Here is a 7,020-nt window from a genome sequence, read left to right on the forward strand (position 1 = left end):
TCACATAGTGACTTTTTAATTGAAAGAATTATATTCAAAATATTTAATTTGAAGGATTTTTATGCAAAAAGATTTATTGGAAAGGATTGCATTCGAAAGATATTTATTTAAAGAAATTATATTTGAGAGAAATTTATTTAAAGGAAGTATATTTGAAAAATATTTATTTGAAGAAATTATAATTAAAAATTAGTTATTTGGAAGAATTTTATGTGAAAGACATTTATTTGAAGGATTTGATTTAATTGGGTGTAATTATAATTATTAATTATTGAGCGATAATTGATGGTGCTCTTGTGTGTTACTGTGCATATCACTGATTATTTGATGTTGCTATTATTGTTATTTGTGTTCTATTATTTTATATATTATATTGCACAGGTTATTAGACTAGTGAGTGTCTTGACTGTACCTCGTCTCTACTCCACTGAGGTTAGTCTTGATACTTACTGGGTACCGACCGTGGTGTACTCATACTACACTTCTGTACATTTTTGTGCAGAGCCAGGTAATGGAGATATCAGACTTGAGCAGAGTTAAAGCGGGATCGTAAAGATTCAAGGTAGAGCTGCTTGATCGTCACAGTCCCTTGGAGTCTTTCATTTTATTGTACTGTTAATTTGTAATCAAACAATATTGTATATTCGGTCTTCGTGATCATTCCATGTATTCAGTTAGAGTTCGTGACTCAGTACTACTAGTCTTGGGAGGTTTTATATTCATATTTGTTCCGCTGTCAATTTTGATTATTTATTTAATTACAAAAAAAATGGCTTCAAAATGTAATTGAAATCGGCTTACCTAGCCTTAGAGACTAGGTGCCATCACGACACCTGCAGCGGGATTTTGGGTCGTGACATATATATATATATATATATATATATATATATATATATATATATATATATATATATATATATATATATATATATATATATATATATAAATAAAATCAACCAAATCATGTTTAAATGTCTGCTTGCAAAAGATATTGAAGTTGAAATAATATAGAAAAAAGGTGTAGTATAAAATTGTTAAATGGACCTAAAATCTGTTTGACCAAAAACTGTAATTTTCGGTTAAACTATTAAATTTATGTAATAATGAGTTAAATCTAGTTCAGGATAACAATTCTAGATGCTAATCTCGAAAACGTGCAGGAGATGGGGATAAATCCCGTAAATGATTAATTAGAGTTAGTGCAAAATACTCTTAAAGCATGAATATTAATGGTGATATAACTAACAATAATTGCCAATAAATGGCATTTAAATAAATAAAGAGAATGATTCACCCAATAATAGATGGACTAGACGAATATTCCTCCTGACAATGATGAGTGACAGAAAGGTCCAAGATTTGTATGAACAATCCTCGGATCTGGTGGAGAGGTAGGAATGATATGAGTAAGAATCTTTATCAAAAGGTAATCTTTGTATTTTTATATGAGAGAGAATCTTATTCTCAAAAGTGTTCTTAATCAAATGAATATTACATGTCCCTATCATTGTCTCTTCTTTCTATATATATGGGGCCTTTTCCTAAGAAACCTTGATAGTACAAATAAAGAGAATATCCATTAGAATATTCCTTTTTAATATCATATCCTGAAAAATTAGCCGTTACAGCTCCTATTATCAATAGTCAACCTCGACCTCGACCCTTGTTAATATCTCGACTACGGCTCTCGTCGGCACCTCGGCCAATGACTTTGCTGCATCTTGGGCGACCTCGACCGACTCTTTCCTCAATGCCATATTACGTTAAATATCCTTAGGGCGGATTTTGGCTTATACAGTTAGTCCCTCCGCTTATTAAGGCCGACACAGAAGGCCTTGATGAGCAGACTCTATGTAACGTGACTGAAGTGTTTAGACGAGATGGATGAGCCGTAGTGATTAGGGGCGAGTATGCAGCGTGTCCCATTGTGAACTGTAAGATATGGGATCATAAATCCCGCAAATCGAGGTGACGTCATGGCGGCTGACGTCATTATGGTGCAATTTCCCGAGATGTTGCTTCGTTTTGCGTGCGCCTTCTGACAGAGCCTGCCACTTCGGTTACAGTGTCATGCAATGATGGTCAGTTTCTTGGTTTCGATGCCTGCATCCTTATAAATAGGGGTGTGTGGGTAACGTCTTAACATTTACAAAATTTCTTGTACCTAGCAAACTCTGCGTCTTCTTCTTCCTCCATAGTTTGAAACTTCTTACTGGTTTTATTTATTCTCGTTGCTTCCCACATTTCCTTGTTCAAGCATCTTCCCCAAATTAAAATGACTAAGGCATCCTCTGTTCCTGGTATGACATCCGATCCTACCCCTTTGGCGGTGCTGATACCCCCTCACGCCGATAGGATTTCTATCACTGCTGAGGAAGAGAACTCCCATACGGTGGAGGAAATAGTTCCCCGTAATGAGAAAACTAGGTCCGATTACTTGAAGATGCCTGAGGACGACCCTAAGGTCCCGGAGTCGACGATGAAGGAGATCGATCTTGCTGAGTTTAGGGCGAGGTTCAAGATTCCTGCCCATATCGATCCGATCCCAGCGGGGTGCGATGTGGTACAAATATGCCGCCCTGGGTATTGCGCGTTCTATGCGTATTCTTTCTACGTCGGCTATTCCTTTCCTCTTCTCCCACTGTTGCCGCTATTACGGCGTTTGCCCGGCCAAACTCTCTCCATACATCTATAAGCTTATCCGCATATTAACGAAGTTTGCGGAATTGGTCGGGGTCGAGATCACACTTTGCCACCTGATGCATCTCTTCGCCACTAGTTTCTATAGGGGGACGATGTTGCACATTCGCTACAGAGGAAGTAAGTGCCTGGTGGTGAAGATGGATGATAAGGCAAATTGTCAGTTCTGGCTCAACTACTTTTTCGTCAAAACCGAGGACGTGGTGGCCAACGCAAGCGGATTCCCTGATACTTGGAATTACGCCCGTAAGTATCTTTTTTTTATCCAAGCATTTATTTTTCCTATTTTAGTCGTGGTTTGACATTCCGTCCCTTCTTCGTACAACCGAGAATACGCCCCATCCTTTGGTCGGGCACATTCATGACTGGGTCAGTCGGATTCTTCCTCACACAGTGGGGGTTCGTGAATAGCCGGCCTTTCTCAAGAAGTTCGGCCTGCGCCTTCCGCGACCGGTGAGTTCACTTGTACATCTTTTCATCTATATTGTTTTGACCTCACGGTCGCTTACCCGTTGTAGTTTTGTGTAGGAAGTGAATCTTTTATTCTATCTTTTTTAGCCCGAGGACCTTCGTATAGACCGAAGGCCCCTCCTCCTGCATTTCATAAGAGGAAGGTTGCTTCTTCGGAGTCGGTTCCCATTATGACCACGACCAAGCCTGCCCGATTGTCCGCTTCTATTCCTTCTACTGCCGCAGCTAGGTCTGCCTGGTTATCGACCACACCTACAATAGAACTTCTGACTTCCCATTTGTATCATCTAGTTGACGAGGACGATGAAGCGGAATTGACGCCGAGTGGAGATATCTTGCTTCCCCATAAGAGGAGATCAGTGATGGAAGATTTCATCATCCGAGAGACGATTACTATAGAGCTTGGAGGTGACGCCGAGTTGCCGCCCGTGATTCCTTCCTCGTCTGAAGCCGAAGAGGGTACATCTCTCCATAAGACCGTGATGGGATTTGAAGGGCCATTGGCGAGAGTCCCTGATGACTTGTGGCAGGACGAGCCATCGGCTTCGCGACCGGCCGAGGATCTTTCTTCGAGGGACGACTTAAAAGGAAAATGCGTAGCTGAGGAAGGTTACGAGACGGGCTCTGACATGGATACCGAGGAGGTGAGGATGATGGGGGAAGGATTTACCCGACTCGAGATGAGATCGGAGGGGACCACACGGACTATTGCGATCCCCATGGATCAGGACTTGCTGGTGGGCATGAAGGACGTGGTCTTGCTCTGATGTGGAGGGTAAAACCTTTGAGAAGTTAAAGGATGCCACTCTATCTAGGAGCATAGCCGGCCTCGCTTTTAGGGTAAGTTTTTCGATACCTCTTCATTTTCGTATGACGAGTTCAAAGTTTCGTTCTTACTCTTCGCTTTCTGTTTTTCTTTTAGACCATGATTTTGGAGATTGAGAGCGCCCAACGAGAGGAGAGGTGTAAGGCTATTTTTCAGAAGATGGAGCGAAAATATCGTGAATACCGTACCAAGCATCGCGAGATCTGCAGATGGTTCGGCGAGAGCGGCAGCTTCCGGGCTCTCCGAAATGAACTGAAAGAGAAGGATGGCGAGTTGGTAAAAGTCATCGGAAAATGCAGCGTTCTCGAGGGGGCGTTGAGGGAAAAAGAGGAGGACCTTGAGGTGAGCAGGGGGGTCGAGGCCCAATGTGCCGACCTTCAAGCCCAAGTGGTCTCATTGCGCGCTGAGCTCGAGGAGTGTCAACTCAAAGCGGACGCTCTGACTGGAGAAGTCGCTGAGCAGGTAGCGAGTTTAGAGAAGGCGGAGTTAACCCAGTTGTCGGCTTCGAGGACAGTGGGGGCTTTGGAGATCGTGATCCGCGTTCTCTGTTCTGAGCGGGAAGGTGCTCTGGAGAAGGTCAGTCTCAGAGAGGAGCGACTTGATGAGCGGATAGGGGAGCTGGAAAAAGAGGCTTCGGGCCTTAGTGATCGAGTTGCTGCTCTCGAGGTCGAGAAGGTGCAATTATTGGCTTAGCCGTCCTCTTCCCGTACTTCTTATTTTCCTGATGTTTCGCGGGATTTGTACGAGGAATGGATTCACGCCGAGGCCCAGCTAGATATATTCAGGGATCTGATGGGAGCGGGGGATGTTTCAGAAGCCGATTTCGAGGATGCTCGTGCTAAGGCACATAAAGCTTGGTTTGCTTGTGGCTATGATCCTGCTACACCGGAAGCCGGTGATGACGAGGAAGCGGGCGTGGATCAGATTGAACAGGACGCCTCGTACGAGGATGATATCCCGCTGGCGATGGCGATGTCGATGGCAAAGAGGTAGGTGGAGATGGTCTGGGCGATCAAGCTGTTAGTGCTGTTGGGCCAGGCGTTGATTAGTTATTTTTCCTTCTTTTTTGTTCAGCCGCAGACTTATGTGTATTTTTTGTAGGCGTGTATTCGAGCCTTTGTGAAAAAAATTCTAAAGTATAAAATGTTAGTTGTGTTATTCGTACTAGATTCATTTTCTTTGTTCGAGTTTGTATGCTTTTTTGATTTTGTTGCTTGGTTGCCTTCGTCATAATAAATTTGTTCGAGTAGGTTGAACGAGGTTGAAACGAAGTCTAGGTTTGATCTCGGCCAAGGGCCAGAAAGTGTTGGTTCGAACGAGGTCGAACACATCGCATGTTTATCTATGTCCGAGGGCCGATTAGGTGTTCATTCGAACGTGATTGAATATAACCTTTGAGTAGTGGGCCGAGTATGTGTTAATTCAAACGAGGTAGAATGTAACCTTCATTTGGGGAGAGCAGAAATAAATTTCATGTACTTGTGCTTTGTTCATATTCTTGGAGAGATTTATATATTTTTCCGGCGTTGGCTGGTAGTTCAGTCCCAGTCTATCTAGTCCCTTTATACAACCATATCTTTTTTGCAAGTCTTAGCGGACAACTCCTGATCATCGAATTATTCCTAGCTATATGATGAATTATATGTTTCACTTATTGAACATGGGTTTGTATATAATAACATTCGCGTCAAGAAATTAATCGGGACCGAAAAATAATGCAACAATTATAGTATTTTTATTTCAAATACTATGAGTGGTGCAATCTCTATAATTGCTTTGATTTTCCTTTTCTAAGATATATTCAAGACATTTGAGCTTGATCTTCAATTTGAATTTGATCTATCCGTCACGTACGTGTTGATGGTTGGCACGGACAATAATTCTATCACAAGTAACCTTGATCTTGAACGCCTTATATTTGATTTGACTTCGTTCTTGATCTTGAATACTTGAAACTTGTGTTAAAGTGCTTGAATGCTTGAACACTTGGAGTTTGTAGAGAATTTTAGCCTTTGATCCACAAGCTCCCTTGTATCTTCTTGTTAAACCTCGGCTTCTAACTATTCCTAGCTATATAATATTTTTTTTAATTCCTTTTTCTGTTACTGTAATTCAATTTATTATTTTCTTATTTGACTTTTTCATTTGTAACTTATATGCCTCTAGAATGAAATCACTTTACATAGAAAGGCAGACAAGATAGAGACTTCCTAATAGAAATGAGTCACAAACTTCAATTTCAATAAAAAGGAAGAACATAGATGAAGGAGAAAGGAGGAGGTCCCTTTTTTGCCAACGTCTGTAGTAGCTACATGTTTGGTATTTGCCTAAGCTTTAGTATCATCTCAAATGAAGATGTGACTCTTAACTCTAGGGTTATCATTTGAAATTAACTTGTGATTATGAATATGACACTATACTTAATGTGGCCACAGCTCTATAGCAGCAAAACATTAATTTCCCTGGCTGTCTCAAACTCATATGATCAGAAGATTCCATTTCTCTCAACATTATTCACACGACAGCCAGATCAAATGTCCCATTTCGAGGACTGTTTTCTTTTTTCTTTTGTCCTTGTCCTATTTGAAAAAATAATAAAAATATGGAATATTACAAAGGAGTGGTCCAGTATTCTATCCCTAGTTAAGTAGCGCATACTTAGAAACACGAGATGAACTAGAAGTTGGTTTACGTTATGTTCTCTCAAAAGGTGTTATTAGGCCAATCTTGAAATAGGGAACTTGCATTGGACAAGCAATTAATTTAAATATGTGATATTTTGATGTTGGTCTTCTTCTTGTCCATTACTTTTTCCCTCATTTGGTTTTCTTGACATTGATAATTACAATTTCAAACCAACAATTCAAAATGCATTATTCAATGAGTTTAAGTTTTATGCTACAAACAATGCTAAAATTATTATAAAATATATTTTTTATAAGGTAATTACAAGTTAATTTATAGTATAATAATCATTAATTTATAACATGATAAAAATGTTAAGTGACATGCTAAAATACTAA

This window comes from Nicotiana tomentosiformis, chromosome 4 (genome assembly GCF_000390325.3).
Source record: "Nicotiana tomentosiformis chromosome 4, ASM39032v3, whole genome shotgun sequence".
Lineage (NCBI taxonomy): Eukaryota > Viridiplantae > Streptophyta > Magnoliopsida > Solanales > Solanaceae > Nicotiana > Nicotiana tomentosiformis.